General features: G+C 41.9%; 1 long non-coding RNA gene across 2 annotated transcripts in view; it reads left to right on the plus strand.

Annotated features, from left to right (window-relative positions):
- The window catches only part of LOC310676347, a 331,795-nt gene that overhangs the window by 267,357 nt on the left and 43,183 nt on the right, over positions 1-21,255 (plus strand). For both annotated transcript variants that reach the window (XR_014510475.1, XR_014510476.1), the window contains exon 5: positions 20,151-20,261. This is a non-coding gene — a long non-coding RNA (uncharacterized lncRNA). The remainder of the gene's footprint in view (positions 1-20,150; positions 20,262-21,255) is intronic.

The raw sequence follows: 21,255 nt of genomic DNA on the forward strand, positions 1-21,255 counted from the left end.
GTTCCATTCACCGAAGTGGAAGAAATGAAGACGTACTGCCTAACCAGTATGTTTACATGCATCTAACTAGATATTTTTCCTCTCAAAGATTAATTGAATTACTTATATAAATAAAAATACCACAGTTGCAGTAACTGTGGAATGAGCTTTTAAGCCGTAGCCATGCTACTCATACATAACAGATTTTTGTGGGTTTTTTAATGATCCAAAACATCAACAAAGAAGTTGGGGTGTGTGTGGCAGGGGAGAAATCTTATTTATTTATTTCGGAAGGTAAATGGCGTTTCCGTGTGCTACTCTGGTTTCCAGAAGCTGCTTAGTCATGCTGGCCACATGACCCAGAAGCTGTACGCCGGCTCCCTCAGCCAATAAAGCGAGATGAGCGCCGCAACCTCAGAGTCGGCCATGACTGGACCTAATGGTCAGGTGCCCCCTTTACCTTTAAGTAAGTAAAAAATGCTGTTTCTCTGTTACTCACATTTAAGATTCTTTACATAGTTATCAAGACTTGCGCAAAATATGTATCCTAGCAAAATGTTAGCTATCATATCTATCACCTGCCGCCAGTGTGCAAGTTCCTTTCATTCATTTATTGTGCTGCTGTGATGTCACAGAATGCCACCCTAACAGGTACAAAGAGGAATCTAACCATCTTTGCCCAGGGAAAGCCCGATTACATTCACTCTCTGCTCTACTGCTATTTGTCTCAAACAACAGAGTTCTCACTGGTGGTGTATTAGTGAACTATCCCCTGGCTCAGCTTACCATTCACAATTATCTTCTTTTATTAATTTCCATGACTGTAAAAGCAACAATGCACAGAGCACATGAACGGCATGTGAAGATCTGATGCTGTGATGGAAAGCTGTCTGTACACAAATCTTGACAGGATTCCTTAGAATCAACAGCAGCAGCAGAAGTGATAACAACATAGGCACATTTGGCATGTAGGGTGGGATAAGAAAAATAAATAAACATTGATTGTAAGAGGAAAACACAGGCATGAATTGAAATTGTCTTAGACAAGAGTACCTGAAAGTGCTCTTACTGTCTTACCACATGATTTACCTCTGATGAAGACCTCACTTGTAAAGTAGATATGTAAACTACTTTACAGTGGTACCTCTGGTTACGAACTTATTTCGTTCTGGAGGTCTGTTCTTAAGCTGAAACCGTTCTTATCCTGAGGTGCACTTTCGCTAATGGGGCCTCTGGCGTGTGATTTCCGTTCGCATCCTGGGGCAAAGTTCACAACCAGGAGCAACTACTTCCGGGTTAGTGAAGCTAGTAACCTGAAGGATTTGTAACCAGAAGCGTTTGTAACCAGAGGTTCCACTGTATAGGTGAGATCTTCATCAGAGGTCAGTGTTATGTTGTGGTTGGGGTGTTGGACTAGGTCTACTAAGGAGATCCAGGTTCTTCTCTTACTCAGTCATGAAGCTTGCTCAGTGACCTTGGCCCAGGCACTATCTCACAGCCTAAGCTACCTTACAGGGTTATCAGGAGGATAAAAGGGAGGCAGGGGCATGCACAACACCAGGGGTAGCTGGTCCATAAAAGCAAAACAGGCAGCCACCCATCAACAGCAGTCAGCTTCTCGCCCCCAGCAGTCCCCAGTTTCCTCCTTAGTGGCATAGCCTGAGCCCAACTCCCCTTCTCCTACATTATTATCACTCATTCTCTGCCTGTCTTCCTGCTTGGAGTTGGCATTGTTGTGACTTGTCTCCCCATAACTCTTCAGAAGGAAAAAGAGAAAGAGAGAAAGCAACTTTTTTCAAGCATTTCCCCAAAGAAAAAGGTGTGTTCAGGCAAGGTGACAGGACCCACTGGTCCTCCAGATAGCCTTCTTTCCTTGGCGTTACAAATACCTAGCCAACCAGTTATTTGCTGCAGTTTGCATAAATTGCAACCCCCACAACCAATCCACTGCAAGCCTACATAATAATCACCTCAACTGGTGTCCGTGGTCCAATCAGAATTCATTCAGGATGCTTTCAACCAATTACATTGCTGCTGCTGCTACAGTAGTTCTGTTCTGAGAGAGGAGTTTAGCCCACACACCTCATCAATGATTGGGCAGGATGTAGCAGGAAGGTTGTGCTGCTTTGGCTGAATGACAGTATTGTTGGGTTGCTATGCTGTGCTGAGAGAAAAGACCTTCCTTTCTTGCAATGCAGTGCAGAAAAGCTCTCCCCTACCTCTGGGATTCTCTATTTCTGCCCCCTTCCAGACCCTAGAGTTGCTCTTTCTTTCCCCAACCCCTTGCCACTAGATAAACTCTGTTTCTTTGTGTGTCGAGTTTATCTCCACTTGCTGTTAGCTGCCCTGTGTTTTGCCTCACCAGCTGTAGTGTTCAGCTGCTGCCACTGTGACAGTCTTAATTTCTCGGAGAAAAGAAGGGCTATAAATATATATAATAAGTAAATATTTGGAAGCAAGTTTTCATATTGAACTGTGGGGCTTGCTGCATGTGGAATTGGGCAAATCAGGAAGCGTGTGAAAGCATAAGGGGAGGAGATATGGACTCCTGTTATATTTATTAGAATGGTCACATCTGAAAGGGGAATTTGAATGCGTAGCATGAAATCTAGTAAGTAGCACTTTTTAAACTTAGCATTTGGTCTCGCTGTCCTAAGATAAATGTATGTTTTGTAAGGAAGAAGTTTTATTTTGCCACGGAAAATATGCTACATGACAAATACTTAAAAATAAATGAAAATAATGCACAATTAGGTTGGCAAGCCCAAGAAATAGAGGAAATGAATGCTTTGCCTATCAAACCATTCCACCAAATGTTAGGAAATTAATATTGGCAGGCATAAAAATGAACACTCAGATGCTGATTTGCCCATGAGAAACTGTAAATGCAGCACTTCTCAAAACGTAGCACAGAGGCAGTGTGTGTGCATGCGCCACCAGACTTCAAAGAGATCAGCAGAGAGCAAAAGACGGTCAAAACCACAGCATGACATGCAAGACATAAGCTTCCTTAAAAGGGAGAGTGCCATCTCCAAACCATTAGCAACAAAGGGGCCCTAAAAACGAAAAAGTGGCTGGTGGAGGAAAGTAAACAAGTGGACCGAGTTAGCAATGAAATATTAGTGGGATGAGCAATCTAGAAACAGATACTGGAAACTGATGTTGTGTAATACCCAGTATACAGATTTAAATCACATACTTCAGAGCCAATAGCCACCACATGACACCAACTTGCAGTGCTGCAGCGCAGAGTGACTCAAGAGTTTTTGTTTTGTTTTAAATGGGATTTTTTTAATTAAAAAAACCAAACACCAGTGAACCAGATTTGTCTTCCAAGTCTCAAGAGTCCCTTTGCCTCATACGGCTTTGTTGTTAGCTCAACTCCAGATAAACTGCACATCCTCTACACCAGGGGTCAGCAAACTTTTTCAACAGGGGGCCGGTCCACTGTCCCTCAGACTTTGTGGGGGGCTGGACTATATTTTGAAGGGGGGGAAATGAATGAATTCCTATGCCACACAAATAACCCAGAGATGCATTTTAAATAAAAGCACATACTCTACTCATGTAAAAACACCAGGCAGGCCCCACAAATAACCCAGAGATGCATCTTCAATAAAAGGACGCATTCTACTCATGTAAAAATACGCTGATTGCCGGACCATCCGCGGGCCAGATTTAGAAGGCGATTGGGCCGGATCTGGCCCCTAGGCCTTAGTTTGCCTACCCATGCTGTACACAGCAGCAGGTGAGTCAGGATGCTGCCATGCAGTTTCAGAAAAGCAAAAAAGGGGAGGGAACAGATGTCTTCACAGCCCTGTTGTTAGCCAGCTGTAGACGATACCCACACTAAATGCAGCCATTGCACCTGTGCAGGCCTTTCTGGCAACTACAAAATAAATAAATAGGAGCAGTATGCATGTGCTAGTCACTGGAGGACATAGGTTGGGGTCTTGGCTGATGAAGGTTTAAAATAGGCTTTCTTGGTCACTTTCTCATGGACAGATGAACATGCCCATGTGTTCTACTTTACATAGTTAATAGTTTTTTAATGGTGCATTGCCTTGGAGGGAAAATGAACGACTCCAAATAATGATGACTTTTGTAAATAAAAGAGTAAGTGTGCAGTCCTAACTTGGCCAACTGAGAGGTAAGTCCTGTTGACTTACTCCCAGGTAAGTAGGGTTAGGATTCCAGAATTAGGCCAGTCCTCTACAGTGGTACCTCAGGTTAAGAACTTAATTCGTTCTGGAGGTCTGTTCTTAACCTGAAACTGTTCTTAACCTGGAGCACCACTTTAGCTAATGGGGCCTCCCGCTGCTGCTGCACGATTTCTGTTCTCATCCTGAAGCAAAGTCCTAAGCTAGTGAAGTCTGAAACCTGAAGCGTTTGTAACCTGAAGCATCTGTAACCCAAGGTACCACTGTATTTGGAAGAGCTGTCAGAGGACAATCCCCTGTTTAAAGGACACCCTGGTCCAAGTCTGGCTTAAAAGATAAAGAAGGGAGAGCAGGGAGTGTGGACGTTGTCCACCAATAGTTTGCACCTGAACAGCAGACTGAACACAGGTTGCCCAGGCACAGTCCTCCCTGCGATGGTGAAGTGTATTTCTGTGCAAATATGTGCCCTCTTTTCAGGTGATGCTTGCCCACCTTTTGGCATCACATTAAGACCATCCAAGAAAGGAGTGTTGGGAGAAGGGAAGGCCAGAGAATGGAGTGGGAGAGGTGAAAGAACATTGGAAGAGAGACTGATCCAAGATGGAAGGTGTATACATAACTAGAAGCTGCAAAGATGGCGAAGGTCAAAGTTCATATGTTGTTTTGATATAACCAGTCAAAGCAGCAGTCATCAAGTCCCATTTATTTCAACAACTGCAAGAGGACAGAGCTGGTGTATTGTGTCCATAATTAACATAACAAAAGTACTATAATCAGATCTTTGGGATGAGTCCATTTTATATTCTTTCTCCTTTGCCTTCTGATTGCTACCCGCAAAACTCAGTTGGCCTGCAATCCCAGCTATGTACAACAGGCACCTCAAAATATAAGGATGGTATTCAAGTACCTTTTCCTCAGAGTAGACTCATTGAAGAGCATGGGAGGGCCAGAATGGCTCAGTTGGTAAGAATATGAGACTCTTAATCTCAGGGTCATGGATTCAAGTTGGGCAAAAAGATTCCTGCATTGCACAGGGTTGGGCTTGATGAGCTTTATGGTCCCTTCCAGTTCTACAATTCTATGATTCTGTGACAAAGGTAGCACCATTAATTTCAGAGGATCTACTCAGAGTAAACATTAGTTAAATACCACCCACCGATTTACAGTGTGAGAGAATGGGGAAAATAATTATAATAACTCAGTTGGTAAGAATTAAATAAAAACTCTTACAGTTTAAACTAATTATTTTCTCCATTGGTTTTTCTATAATTAAAAAACTAAAAAAAGAATCCACCTCAAGTGCCAGAAACAGGAGATCACAACTTCCCACTGACAAACAACTTCACGTTAACTATGTCCCTATCTCTCTCTCTGCATGGTAAATTATCCTCTAGAGGAAAGGGGGAAAAGGAGGGGTTATGATAGTAACGGAACAGTAATTATAATTTTATCCTGTAATTTAGTATATGAGCTAAAGAAAAGCCCCATAGAAAGCTGCCTGTGCTATTGATCTGAGATGAAAAGGCATCTTCTGCTTTTGTTTACACTGGCGGAAAACAATAGGACTGAGATTCATGTTGGCTAGAAGAAAATTGGACCAAAAAAAAGGAGTCTGCAGGCATTTTGTCAAATTGCAAGAAATGTTAGTGCATAGCAGAAGGCCTAACTGATCTAGCAACAAATAAAATGTTACCTTAAACATAGCATTTTGATAGGACAAGTGGGACCTGCAACCAAATGTTGCAGTATGAAGTGTTCCTCCTCAGTGTGCCAGTCAAAAAGCCATGCCCTCTCAGGATACTCTATTCTGTTCCAGCTGCCCCAGGTTGTTGGTTTTGATTTGTCTTTTGTTTTTGTTTTGTTGCATTTCTGCAAACCATGAGGTTTCCCTGAGCACGCTATTTTTCAGTGGCCCAGCTTTGGCTACAATCCTCTTAGCACTCACTACCAGAGCCCCTTCATGGATCACTGCATTGCCGTAGCGAAGGGGCTTGAATAACTCAGAGAAGCTAGGAACTATGCCGAGCAGGGCACCCAAGATAGACAGGTCATAGTGGAGAGTTTTGACCAAACGTGATCCACCTGGAGGAGGAACCAGCAAGCCACTCCAGTATCCCTGCCAAGAAAACTCCATGAACAAAGACAACAGGCATATAAAACTTAGGACGCTGGAAGATGAGCCCCTCAGGTTGGAAGGTGTCCAACATGCTACTGAGGAAGAGCGGAGGACAAGTACAAGTAGATTCAGAGCTGATGAAGCGGCTGGGCCAAAGCCGAAAGGACGCTCAGTTGTGGATATGCCTGGAAGCGAAAGGAAAGTCCAATGATGTAAAGAAAAATATTGCATAGGAACCTGGAATGTAAGAACCATGAACCTGGGTAAGTTGGATGTGGTAAAAAATGAGATGGCAAGAATAAATATTGACATCCTGGACATCAGTGAACTAAAATGGAGGGGAATGGGCGAAGACAGTGAAAGATACAGGAAACTGAATGCAGATTTCCAAAAAATAGCAAGGAGAGACAAGAAGGCCTTCTTAAACGAGCAATACAAAGAAATAAAGGAAAACAACATAATGGGAAGAACCAGAGATCTGTTCAAGAAAATTGAAGATATGAAAGGAATATTTTGTACAAAGATTACCATAATAAAGGATAGAAGTGGTAAGGACCTAACAGAAGCAGAAGACATCAAGAAGAGGTGGCAAGAATACACAGAGGAATTATACCAGAAAGATATGGATGGCTCGTACACCCCAGGTAGTGTGGTTGCTGACCTTGAGCCAGACATCCTGGAGAGTGAAGTCAAATGGGCCTTAGAAAGCCCTGCAAATAACAAGGCCAGTGGAAGTGATGGTATTCCAGCTGAACTATTTAAAATTTTAAAAGATGATGCTGTTAAGGTGCTACACTCAATATGCCAGCAGGTTTGGAAAACTCAGCAGTGGCCAGAGGATTGGAGAAGATCAGTCTACATCCCAATCCCAAAGAAGGGCAGTGCCAAAGAATGCTCCAACTACCGCACAATTGCACTCATTTCACACACTAGCAAGGTTATGCTTAAAATTCTACAAGGCAGGCTTAAGCAGTATGTGGACCGAGAACTCCCAGAAGTGCAAGCTGGATTTAGAAGAGGCAGAGGAACCAGAGACCAAATTGCAAACATGCGCTGGATTATGGAGAAAGCTAGAGAGTTCCAGAAAGACATCTAGAGCACAAGAAGACTTGTTTTTCACCTAGATCTACCTTTCCAGTGAAAGAGAGAAAAATATGCAGTCACATTGATTAACTAGTGTCTCTCTGTGTGTCTGTAAAGAAAAAAACCCCGAAAGGCAATAATCTCTAAAATCTGCATTAATGTGACAGAAACCAGTTATGCTTTATTTGATTTTTTCCCAATATTGTATTTTATTATTAGAATATGTTTCTTTTAATATAAACCACTCAACAATTATTTTGAAAAGTAGGGTATAAACAACTTCAGTCAATAAATCAGAGAATGTGGTGAGAATTTAGCTGCATGCCATTAAAGAAAAACAAATGGAAATTTACTCTAGGGGTCTTCTTCTCCTTCTGGAGATGATTACAGTGAGGGCAACATATTTTAAAATAACCTCAAGAGCACATGGCATCCAGAAAAGCTTGGGGGAGGAGGCTGCAGAGGACTTGGGCTTCCTGGAAAGAGGTGATGCAGAGAATCAAAGATAGTGGCAATACAGTGGTACCTCCGGTTGTGTACAGGATCCATTCCGGAGCTCCGGTCGAATCCCAAGGTTTCTGCAACAGAAGGGACCGTTTCTGCGCACACGTGCAGGGTGGTAGAGCACTTCTGTGCATGCGCACACGGCAAAACCCCAGAAATAATAATAATAATAATAATAATAATAATAATAATAATAATAATAATAATTTATTTCTACCACGTCCATCTGGCTGGGCTTCACCAGCCACTCTGGGCGGCTTCCAACCAAATATTAAAATACAGTAATACATCAAACATTAAAAGCTTCCCTAAACAGGGCAGCCTTCAGATGTCTTCTAAAAGTTTGGTAGTTGTTGATCTCTTTGACATCTGGTGGGAGGGCGTTCCACAGGGCGGGTGCCACTACCGAGAAGGCCCTCTGCCTGGTTCCCTGTAACTTGGCTTTTCGCAGTGAGGGAACCACCAGAAGGCCCTCAGCACTGGACCTCAGTGTCCGGGTAGAACGATGTGGGTGGAGACGCTCCTTCAGATATAAAGGACCGAGGCAATTTAGGGCTTTAAAGGTCAGCACCAGCACCAACAATATACGGGGTTTGCCGCTTAAGTATCCTGAAGTTTACGTAACCGGAGGGATACATAAGTGGAGGAACGACTGTATCTTTAAAAGGGTATAGCTGTTTTATCACATTTCTGGTATTACATTGACACCATATAAAGGCAGCGACCATATTTGACGCATTCAAATGATGCACGATTGACAATGTGTGGGTACTTTTGGACTCAGAAGAAGGCAGAACGGGGCCCGGGTGGGACGGAACGGGCCAAGACATATTTATACACACTCTGCTTATGAGCACGGGAGCCAGCAACCTACGTGAAATGGTTGCTGTTTTAAAAACACATTGAAAGCACATGGTGTCCCCTGAAGCATCCTGGGGACTGTACTTTACCCCTCACAGGGCTATGATTCTGAGCCCTCTTAACAAACTACATTTGTCAGGACTATTTGGGGAGGAGAGGAGAGCCATGAGCTTAAAAAGTCTGGTATGGATCAGCCCAAGGATTGCACCTGGGTTCAATATTTATTAGTGACCTCTAGACTTTGTATTACTAGACCAGGAGAGGGTCCCAGTATTCCAAATAACACCTGCCTACAGACTTTTTAAAAAGGAGACATGAGGGATAGCTCTAATGAAAATAACAATAACAACAACAATTAACATCACAGTCATGTGACAGAAAAGAATCTAACCAAGATTATATGAAGACAATTTTTCTTACCTTATATGAGAGAAATCATAGTCAACCTCTAAGTGGTTTACAAATGCACGGAGGTAAAAAAAGGGTTTCTGGGTTGATTTTATGTTGTATGTACAAGAGAGTACCGTATTTTTTGCTCTATAAGACTCACTTTTTCCCTCCTAAAAAGTAAGGGGAAATGTGTGTGTGTCTTATGGAGTGAATGCAGGCTGCGCAGCTATCCCAGAAGCCAGAACAGCAAGAGGGATTGCTGCTTTCACTGCGCAGCGATCCCTCTTGCTGTTCTGGCTTCTGAGATTCAGCATATTTTTTTTCTTGTTTTCCTCCTCCAAAACTAGGTGCGTCTTGTGGTCTGGTGCGTCTTATAGAGCGAAAAATACGGTAATAGTAGGTTAGTAGCAGCAGCATTACTATCCCTTTTATTCCCAGGAGGCTACTGCATTTTGCAGGAAAGTTTCTCTTTTAACTCCCAAAAATACCTGAAGCCTGCTGCCCAGTAAACTGGAGGAAAGCTGTAGTATGCCTGTTCCTGTTTTGTAGAACAGCATCCAAGCTAAGACATACAGGAGTGTCCACCATTTGCACTTTTCAGGAAAAACTGAATACATTTTTGTTCCGACAAGCTTTTCCAGTTGTATGAAAAGGTTCGTTTCTTATACTTTAAAACAATACACAATAAACACTTATCTTTAGTCATTTTTGTCCTTTTTTAAAAACTACCAGTAGCAATTTTTGTGGTATTTTTCTACATCATCTTGAGATGTATAAGATGATTCATAAATTAATAAAATAAAAGTATAATAATAAAATTATACCCCACCATTGTTCAAAACTACATCAGGTAGCTTGCTTAATGATATGTTAATAACTTGCTTGCTGCCTCCGCTGTTGACAGTATTGCTTTGTTAAAAAAAATGTAAAATTATAAATAAAAAAGGGAGAAATGCAATATCCTCAGTGATAATAGATAGATAGCACAATTAATTTACCTTTATATAGGATCTGGAGGAAGAGGGTAGTCACTAATTCTTATTTTAATAAAGTTTATAGAGGTGTGAAGAAACTGAGATCTTTTGCGATAATCCAAATATCTATTCTGGAAATTGATAAGTGTCTTCCACTTACAGGATAGGCCCAAGGTGCTTTGCTTTCTGAGGCAAATTAAATTTTTGCCATCATCTCCATTTCGTGGCTTATCATATGCTGAGCAGTATAAGAACCAATCATTAAACGGTCGAGGGTTGACTGGGATATCATGTCCCCATTTTCATGTTTAAGGCCTGTCACTGTTTTGTCACCTTTCCCATGATTGCAGTGTTTATGCCACAGAGTGGCCTTGAATGCTGACAACCAACTTATCTAGAAGTAAATGTAAGGAAGCCTGAACACTGGAAGCTCCTAAACTTTACCATGTGTTATATAGTATGTTGGTGTGGAAAACACACACAGCTCTTTTCATTCATTCTGATGAACGAGCACTAGGGAAATTGTGATTTTAAAAAAATCTGATGACTTGATATGTTGGTTGCTTGCACTGGGATTTTCTTCCCTGATATTGCAAGTGTTATGATTCAGGGTTCCAGCAGACCACCAGTATTTTGTGGGAAAAGAATCGTCTGACTGCAACAAATCTCCTTTTCTTTTATAAGGGACATTTGCAAACAAATGTTTAGTGGGAAGGTGCATAAACAGCACCAAGCTGATCAGAATGAATGCTCATTGTTGCACACAAATTAGAACAAATGTGCAATAAAGACTGAATATTGTCTAACCTGCATATAAACAATGGGCAAGCAAATCAGGTTGACTGTTTGGCAAAAAGGTCCTCTGGAAGAGTTCTGGGTCAATAAGCTGCTAAGTTGCCTTGGTGCGCTTTCTGAATTAGTGTAGGCCGTGGGTTTACTCCCAGGCATCTACATAGCCATAGCAAGTAACCCTGGGATTTTGGCATTCCTGACTATTGCTTTCTGTTTGCCTTTATGACCGGACATGCCTATGTAAATAATTTCTTTTCATTTTTAATTCTTGCCAAGTTTGTGGTTTAAGCGCCGAAGCATTCTGCATTTTCTACAATATTCTATTTTATTTGGAGCATCCATTACCTTCTACCTCGCTGCTGTTTCTGTATTGGCCAGTAATTAAGTGGTTCTTGCAGGGCATGCGATTTTAGAGTGTGGAAGAAGAAAGCAACCATATTGTTAACTTCATTCCAGTTTAGCTCAATCTCTGTGCTGAACACACTTTAAAGGCACCTGTTCCTCACTTATAAAGGAGAAATATGCACCTCTGGATAGTAGCCAGTCCATCTCTTTCACTCAGAGACTGCAGTGTTTGGAACATGGTTAGACCCCACCCCATAGTGTCCCGAATTGCTGCTTCTTTGCTTTGTAAGATAACAGATGGCAATGAGACCCTGCTTCTGCAACTTTGTCATTTCATCCACCTGCTTTTATTTTTTGGGGTGTGTGTGTCTGTTTCTTGCTCATCCTAGAGCAGAGCTAGCCCAGTGGAACCTTCTAGATCAGTGTTTCCCAACCCTTTTCTGACTGTGGCCCCCTTCTGACCTTGTTTCCTTCCTGTGCACACCCATGGACGAAGCCAAGGGGGGACTGGGGACAAATAAGATAAAATCAATACAAATCAATACAAATCTGAGGTTCTGGCTCCCGTAACAAAAGCCTGCCCCCCCCCAACAAAAATCCTGGATATGCCCATGATTCTAATCCCATCCTACCGGTAGAAAGGTAGCTATTTAAATGTTTTGTTTGTAAATAGAACATGTCATTCATATCTATATCTATATCATCTATATCTATATCTATATACACACAGTGGTACCTCGGGTTACATATGCTTCAGGTTAAATATGCTTCAGGTTACACACTCCGCTAACCCAGAAATAGTGCTTCAGGTTAAGAACTTTGCTTCAGGATAAGAACAGAAATTGGGTTCTGGCGATGCGGCGGCAGCAGGAAGCCCCATTAGCTAAAGTGTTGCTTCAGGTTAAGAACAGTTTCAGGTTAAGAACGGACCTCTGGAACAAATTAAATACTTAACCTGAGGTACCACTGTATGTATGTGTACACACACACACACACTTATACAAAATATAATTACATAAATGATAGGAACATAATGAAATATTGCTGAAGCAGAAAAACAGAATTATAGAGCTGGAAGGGACCCCTAGGGTCATGTTTGTAGTTAAACTCCTGAAATGTAGGAAATTCTGCTAAAGCCTACATGAGAGATGGCTACTCAACCTCTGAATCCCCATTCCACAAATGGGGAGCCGCTGCAGAAAAGGTCCGTTTGTGTGTTGTGACCCTCCGGACCTCTCATAGAAGTGAGGTCCTCTCGTAGAAGTGAGGTCCACACAAAGAAGGACCTCAGAGGTTGGCCTTGCTACTGACCCCAGGCTCTGCTATTAATTTATGACTGCTTTTCAGCTGCAAAGGTGCCTGCTAGATTCAGAACCCAGCCATTAAGGTGAGAACCCTTTACACTTATGTGAAATACTAATCCCACCCATCACACACACACACCCCCCTCCCTGCCTCTCTCCCCAGCACCCTTACCTTGAGCTCCTCATCTCAGATAATTATGCTGCAGATGAATCATTTTTTAATGTTTGGTTTAATACACACAGATTCTTTAAACAATAAAAAAAAATCAGCAAAACATCATCACGATCTGGAAATCTCTTTTTTAACATAGAAAATGGTTTCCTTAATGGCACAGGGGGAGAACACGACAGCAAGCTTGACAACATAATTAGAAGATTGTTATGGGGAAAGGGAAAAGCATTCTTTATACAGCTCTTACTACTTTCAATAAGATTATTCTCCCTGAATAGCTAATCAGCTTTTCTAGCTTCCCAAATCCATGCGCTTTAAGCTGCTCTCACAGTTCTTCTTAGTTACTAAATGGCTAACAGTGACACCTCCAAAAGGGAAATTTAAAGTGTTAACCAAATGTGAGCAAACAGCATGATGGAGACTGCAGATAAAAGAGATTTTTGGCAGATTAGCAGCAATTTAAGAAGATCACACTGTTACACCTAGGTTGACAAGAGCTGACAGGGTTTGCTGATCTCTGCTCCTATCTCCAATTTGAGTGTCATGTTTCAACAGAAATGAGAGGAATACCAAAAAAATAAAAAAATAAAATAAAACGGGGGGTGGGGTGGGGGAGCGGGGATCTTTTCAGAACAGAACATTGGCTTCACAGCAAGTGTTTATGGCAGCTGAAACAAAAAGGAGCTAAAGAAGGAGATGAAAGGATTAAAACAAAACGTGTTTGTCATTATGTGCCCAGTTTATTCTCCTAATGCAACGGGTCCTTATTTTGCATTGGAAAGGCCCTTCCACTCCACCCCCTCTTTTTACTTAGCCTGGCAAAAGATAAATAAAAATGCGACACAATGGAAAGGGTGGGGAAAGACAGGTAAGACTTAGCACACACGGATCCTGCATTATGAACATTGCAGCAATTACTACATGGAGCAAGGCAGGGATGCTACTTCAACTCTATATGAGGCATTACCAAATACTGTTGTTGAATCACCCTGAGTAGCCACAAAGTACCTGGGTGCCCTCTTAAATTTTAATCCTTCAGAGATGGAGGCAGAAAATCCCACAAGTTCCTTTACGCGCGGAAAATTAATAATACATGAATTAACTCACAATTTGCTGTTCTTTTGGGACACCCAGATCAGTTGCCCAAAGCAGCCACCTCTCTCTACCTCAGCCCTTTTTCAATCTTGGGTTCCCAGATGTTCCTGGACTGCAAGTCCCATCATCCATAGCAGGGGCAGCAGTCAGGGATGATGGGATTGGTAGTCCAACATCTGGGAATTCAAGTTTGAGAAAGCTGCTCTATCCAATGGTAACTTGAAAGTCATGCTCCTAGACAGGGATGGAAGGACTTGTCTATTTCAGTTCTCTTAGTTTCTTGTTTTTCCAGTCTTAAATTCAATTAATCACATTTTGCATCAATACATTGTGTTTCCTTTTAAAGAAAAGTCCTTACGAAAATTCAGCAGCATTGTAGTGCAAATTTCTTATAATAAACACATGTTTACATACAATTTTGTACACATTTTTGCAAACAATCCCCCCGATAAATAATGTATTTGTGCATGTTATCTTAATGCACACTTTCACTTAAAATACGCATTTTTGTAAGCATTGATTAGTTTGAGAAATGCATCACAAAATTTGGATGAGTGTGAATTTCAAAAGATAGTTGTGTCTTGGTCCACATATGGTTTTGGAAAGTGCAAATCTGATAGATTCTGCCTGAAATCTGTACCAAATTGAAATTTTCCTCCATCCCTACTCTTGGAAGAATTCAAGATTAAATTGCAAAAAGTATCTTATGTTTCAAAAAACGATTTTATCCCTTATTTCTTTAATACCCCAGTAGTGATCACAACTCAAACAGCAACGTCAAAAGGGATTTAGGAGTTCATGCATCCTTAGTATATAAACCAATTTCACTGTATCATTAAAACACAAAATCATAAGAGATTGAAGGGACCACAAGGCTCACCAATTCAAACCCCTGGAATGCAGGAGTCTTTTGCCCAATGTGGGACTCAAACCTACAGCCCTACAGTCTCATGCTCTACTTACTAGTATGAGCGTGGCCAATAGTCAAGGATAGTGGCAGGGGTGCCAACTTGAATAAAATATTGGGGAGGGTGTCAGGTAAGCCCTACTTGATCACAAGACGTGACCCACCCACCTACCATTTTAATGGCAACTGCCAACAACTTTGGGTCCCAGCCCCCTCAAATATTCTACTGGGGAGGTCCAAAGGGGCCTTGATCCCTAGGAGTTGGCTCTCGTGGTGATAACTGTGGCCCAACAACACCTGGAAGTATGGAACAGTTAATTTATATACAATTTTTTGGCCCACGGGCCCCAAAGTGGTGAAAGCACCTCATTGGCTGCCCTTGTTCTAGAGCAGGGGTCTGCAACCCGCGGCTCCGGAGCCGCATGTGGCTCTTTTACACCTTTGCCGCGGCTCCGGGGTGGATACTAGCAAGGGAAGGAGGCACATTGTGCGCCCCGACACTCCCCACTGTGGCGGGCGCTGTACTGGCTGTGACGTCGCATGGGGGTGGTGCGTGACCTTCCTGCCCGCTGTGGCTCCCAGTTGTTGTTTCCCCCCGGAAACGGGTCCAAGTGGCTCTTTTTGTCTTAAAGGTTGCAGACCCCTGTTCTAGAGGAATGGTCTGAACCTATGGTTTGGAACACCAGGATGGAGGCTGCACCCTCCACACTCTAAATGGTACCTCCTTGTACTAATAAAAGAGATTGTGTCATCCATTTCATTTCTGCGTCATGGCAGAATAGCTTCCACTAGGTAAATTGCATCCAAGTATCTACTTATTCACAACAAATGTTGTAGCCATGTGAAATAATTTTAAACCTTGTTAATAGCACCAACAAGACCCCGACAGTTTAAAAATTATCTGTACCGTGTGTACGCCTCTCATATGTCTTTCCAGTGCCTGTTGATTATATTCCTCTTTCAACAAACCTTTTAGGCTGAAATCTTTCCCAGTCTGCATCTGCACTGGGTTTCTTTTTTAAAGATATGTTTATTGCTTTATCACTTGTTGTTTGCCACCTTGGGCTCCTTTGGAAGGAAGGGTGGGATATAAATTAAATAATAAATGAAGTAAACATGTTTTAACTGTTTCAGTTTACTTTCCACATGCTTGCGATTTCATAGGTTCTTCTATGAGTACAGTGCTAATGTCCTGTAAAACAGGCACCTCTTTGGTGAGACAGCCAATACCTAGATAGAAGACAGGTTGAGAGGTCAGATCAAGAGCTTCTACGTTCCTATACAGCTCAGAAATCTCAGGTTTAGACTCCAGCCCAGTCATCAGATGCAGAGCCAAACCCTTCTGCAACCGAAAAGTCTCTGCAAAAGGGTTTGCCGCTATTTTTCCTTTTCATTCTTTTAGCATCTCAGTAAATCCAGCAGAGACATTACTGTTCCTCATGATGCGAGCATACAATGTGAAATGTAGTCATGCAGTTTAAATGGGGAATTAATCAGCATTCAGAGCTCTAGGAGATTGACAGGGAGCTGGCTCTGTCAGTCATCTGCAGCAGGACTCTAAGGCCTAATTTTCCTAAGTGAAAATGTGCTTTCAAAATTGCAATGCAATTTTCAAAAATGGGAGCTGAATATTTAAATACTCATTCTTTTCAACATGACTGTTTGCTGTCCAGCTGCTGCTTATGTCTATGTCTGTGTCTATTGGGATATGGGATTTAAAAAATAATAATAGTAATGGGGGGGGGGATGCATTCTGCATTGCAGTTTACACCAGTGACCCCAAGGCAATGCCCAAGTCAATTGCAGTTTCAAGCTTTCCAAGTCTTAAGATGATATTGCAAGGTTTTAATAAAATAAAATAAAATAAAATGGGTGTTTCTTTATGCCGCTCCTTTGCTTTCTCCCATATAAATGAATAGCTATCATTTATTACTATGGGGGAGGGGGATAAGGAATGCAATGAGGCTAACCTATTCTCCATTCCTGTTGTTGGGTGGCCCAACACTCACAGGGATCTTGCAGCGGGGTGTGCCAATGTTTCTTTCAGCAGAACACTGCACTCCTCAAGAGCTCCCTACAATACAGAGGCCCTCCTGCCACACTCCTCTGTCCATCATAATGACAGCTCTAATATAATAATGGACAATGCATGTAAAAAAGGGAGGGCACTGTATGGAGTGTAATATAATAAGGAATGTGACACAGTGGAAACAAAGACATGCACAGAACATTACATGATCAGACACTTCCTTCCTATTCTTGCTGCAGTTGGAGTTCACCCCAGCTGCCTCACCAGGCTAGTTGCAGCAACTTCCTCTACAAGTTGCTGTGACAGAGATATGTCTATTATTCACGCCAATTGGCATTTTACCAAGTGTCCAAGGTATGTCTCAAGTTTTGCCAACTTGAAAAAGCCATCAGGGACCTCTCGAAGCGTTTCGACTGTTTCATTTCTATAAATGAACCATTTCCAGGACACACACAGAATAGATAGAAATCGCATCTACATAAGATTACAAGTTGAAGGTGCCTATTTCGTTCTGCAAAAAAAGCCTCCAATTTACTATAAAAAGGGTTATCAAAATCCTGATTTTTAGAAGGCAGTTATAATATAGTTTCCGTAGTTCTCACTGGCATGGTCAGTCTGTGTCTGGGCTGTGCAACTTCAGACAGTAGGCAAAGGATTCACATAACTGAATGCCCCTCATTAAAACAACAACAACAACAACCCCAGAAGTCCAAGAGAATGGTTCAAGCTCTGAAATACTTGTTTTCTGTGTGGAGAGAATTGTGCAGAATAGCAGAAGACTCGTCAGCTATGGGAGCACCAAGCACTCTGGACTGGTGAACACAGATTTACCAACTGAGAAGACTTTCTTTTACTTATAAAGTTTCAATATATTAATATATTTCAGGGACACTTTACGGTATCCAACTAAACAGCTTGGCTAGTGCAAGAAATTTTAACTGCACAATGGTATGTCCCAACCATTTCTTCTCCTTGTGTACTCCCTCCTGGGTGCCCTCTGTAAGTTTACTCTGGAGGGCTGGGGGAACCCCTGGAGCAGATTTAGGGGTCACACAGGGAGAGTGCAAGGAAGTTCCATTGCACAGCTGAGACTGCTTGCAGTAGCAGAACTGTTTAGGCGGATACCATTCTCTATGGCTGCAATCCTATATCCACTTGCCTGGGAGAACTGAACTCAGTGGCACTTGCTTCTGGGTAAAGACATACAGGATTGCGTGGTAAGTCCCACAATTTATTCAACTATCTCTAGAAAGGTCAGGGTGCATAAGCTCTTCTCGGTGCCTCCATTCATCTTAGCTGCAAACAGGCCCTTTATACATTGGGGAAGTCACATTATTACATTACATGTAATATGCCATTTTAAAAAGTGTACCTTTCCTTGGCTTAATAGATAGTTATTTGTTTCATGGTTTCATTGTATTCCATCCAGCTTCATCAACAGCAACTAAAGAGTCATAATAAGTACAGAAATATGGTGACAGATTCTTAGCCAGATTATTAGCCAAGCGAAGACGGTGCTCAGAATAAATGTATTAACTATGCACATGCACTTTAATTTGTATTGTATTATTTTATTTTTTTTAAAAAATCCATTTATGAATTGCATTAGTGAATCTTGTAATAAAAATATTTTAATGAACTCATGGCATCATATGACCCTGTAAAATTATGTCAGCCCAATACCTGAAGAGGTGTTATTAGACATTGTTCTTATTAGTGTAATTATAATGCTGATTTAAAGGAGCTGGAAATTGGGGCATAAAGGTTGTTATAAGAGATAGGTAGAGTGAGTATGTGTATACTTTGCCTTCTCTTGATGTGGCATAATGAGTTCCTAGGCAGAACTGTAGCACTCTGCAGGGTAAAGGTTGCATGAATTAAGCATGCAGCATTCAGTTCTCGTTTCTCCCAGCATGTTTGTAAATGCACGAGACATACACATTGGGGAAGGTGGATAATCTACATGAGGCCTGACACTTGCATCATGGTTACTAGCTAGTAAATTACCGTACATCTTCTGTATTTTCCTGGAATAAATAACTTGTAACAGTACAATTATCAATGTGATATCTTACAATACTTCACTGTTTAGATGAGGTCTCATGTTGCACCAATACTTAGGTTTATGGTTCCCAGTTCCCACAACAGGGTACAACCCCACATCCTGGCACCAGAGCAGAGCCAGAGACCCCATTTCAACCACAGCGCTGGCCTATCACTAGCCATTATACAGCGTCTTAGCAGCCTTTTCAATTTACAACAGCCACAATGGTCGATATACTATGGGGTTTTCATATCATTTCCATTTCCAAATCATATGGCTAGAAGGACCTATAACTTGGAGAAAACAAGAAAACAATCAACCTCAACACTAGGGTCATTGAGTGGAGTTAGGAGCATCAGAACAAAAGGTACCTGTTCTTCCTCCATAAAAGGAGATGGTCCAATCTTGCGCCCCATTGATGCCAGTTCCCAAGCTGCCTCTAAGGCTTCTCCTGACCCATTTTCAAGTCTGAGGAACTTGGGTAAATCAGCATCAGTTGGTCAATGGCATCAATTACTTTATACCTGTTACAGTATAAAGTAACAGGCATGTTTTCAACCGGGATTTTGCATTTCATTCCAGGCTAATTTCCTGGCTTTCTCCTTGCCTTTGGGCCTACCTTGCCTTGAGGTCTCTTGGTACCTCACCTCCCATATTTTCAACCCATGTCTGGGCACTCTAAGGCCATTCTAAGGCTGCAGCTGCATCCACTCATGCTTCCTCACCATCCCTGATGGACTCTCCTGGTCACACTTTGAATCAGTGTAAGAGGAAGAAGCAGGACTTCCTATTGGCATTATATCTGGGCGGTGCTGCCCTTAGCTTCCGTGTTGGCACAACTGAGATGTCACTTATAGTGCAACAGCCCAACAGATCCCTACACTATAGAATACTGGAAATGCAAAGGTTATTTCAGATGATGCACTACTCCTTGGAAGCATGGACACAAAGGTCATATTTGCCAACCACAGCTACTAAGTGGTGTCCAGAAAAATTGATGCTGCATTCACATGGCAGTTTATTCCGTTTTCTCAACATTTCCCCAACTGTTACTTTCTGCATTATACGTAGTTGAGCTTTCACAAGACTTAGCCACTTCCACGGTAGAATATACTGCAGGTTTAGTGCTTATTTCTGTGTTATTTGCAACTGGATTTTTTTCTGGAAGCAAAATGTTAGGGAAACATCAGGGAAATGAAATAAACTGGTGTGAGAATGCAGTATAAATTAAAAGTATTATTGACAGTTTATCGAACAGGCTTATGACAGAGTTTAAGCCCACAAAGGGATGTTATGGAAGGCACTAAATGCAGTTGTTGGATCATAAACTATGATTTTTGTTAAAAAAAAGCAGATAAAATGCAATTATATAATTTTCATATGCTTCCCTTGCAGGCTGATGAGTGTCCTATTGCTAACTGGTCGTGTGAAGTAGTGGAACTGCTGTGGAAAGACGACTTCTTTGGTACAAAAGATTATGAAATGAATCACACACTCACAGGCCAGGTAAGTAGGTCTGTTGTTTGTAGGAAAAGAAGAGTGTCACCTCAACGTCCGGGCAGAACGATGGAGGTGGAGACGCTCCTTCAGGTATACTGGCCCGAGGCCGTTTAGGGCTTTAAAGGTCAGCACCAACACTTTGAATTGTGCTCGGAAACGTACTAGGAGCCAGTCACCAGTCCAGCTGCCGCATTCTGGATTAGTTGTAGTTTCCAGGTCACCTTCAAAGGTAGCAGGATTTGAGTGCAATGGTACTTTCCCTAACTCAGATTCCCAGCATCTGTTTGAGGGGAGACAGTTGCTCCTGCCACAACATTTAGCTGTTGTCTCTATCCCGCAACGTTCAGCTCACTATCACAACTTTCCGTGACCTACGAGGTAATGAAATTTGTTGCTTGTGTATACCTTGGAAGTAGCAATCAATCGAAAGAAGGGCAAAATGACAGAATCGCTCTGATAGACTGGGCCCAAAGGAGCCCAAGTGGCTTATGCAATTAAATACAGAGAAATGCAAGATGATGAGATAAGGGACACATAATAAGGAAAGGATTTCTTTCCTAAACACTCACATGGTTCCAAAACACCAAGCAAAAAAAGAAAAAAAAGAAAAGACCTGACAGTAGAGATCAAAAGGAAACTGCACATGGCTACAGAAATAAATAGCAGCACTGACTCACAGAGAGAAAGGCTATGATAGCAGCCGCAGTTATTCTTGCCAAATATGAGTGATTTATGAATGGGACCACTTTTTAGTACTGAGGAGCTGAGCACACCTTTTTATGAAGAAGGGCAATAGGGAAAAAATGGGGGTGGGGGAGAGAGACTGGTAACTTAATTATTCATAAATGTCAGAGAACAGAAGGGAATGGTCTGTAGTCTTTTGAAAATAGAAGAATGAGAGCCATCCCCTCAAGGAGGAATTCAAAATTCTGAAGCCAACAGAGAGGACAGATGTTTCAAAGGCAAGCTTGCAGTGCTGCAAGACACTGAGAGCCAACCT

The sequence above is a fragment of the Podarcis tiliguerta genome, assembly GCF_965153285.1.
Source record: "Podarcis tiliguerta genome assembly, chromosome: 4".
Classification (NCBI taxonomy): Eukaryota; Metazoa; Chordata; class Lepidosauria; order Squamata; family Lacertidae; genus Podarcis; species Podarcis tiliguerta.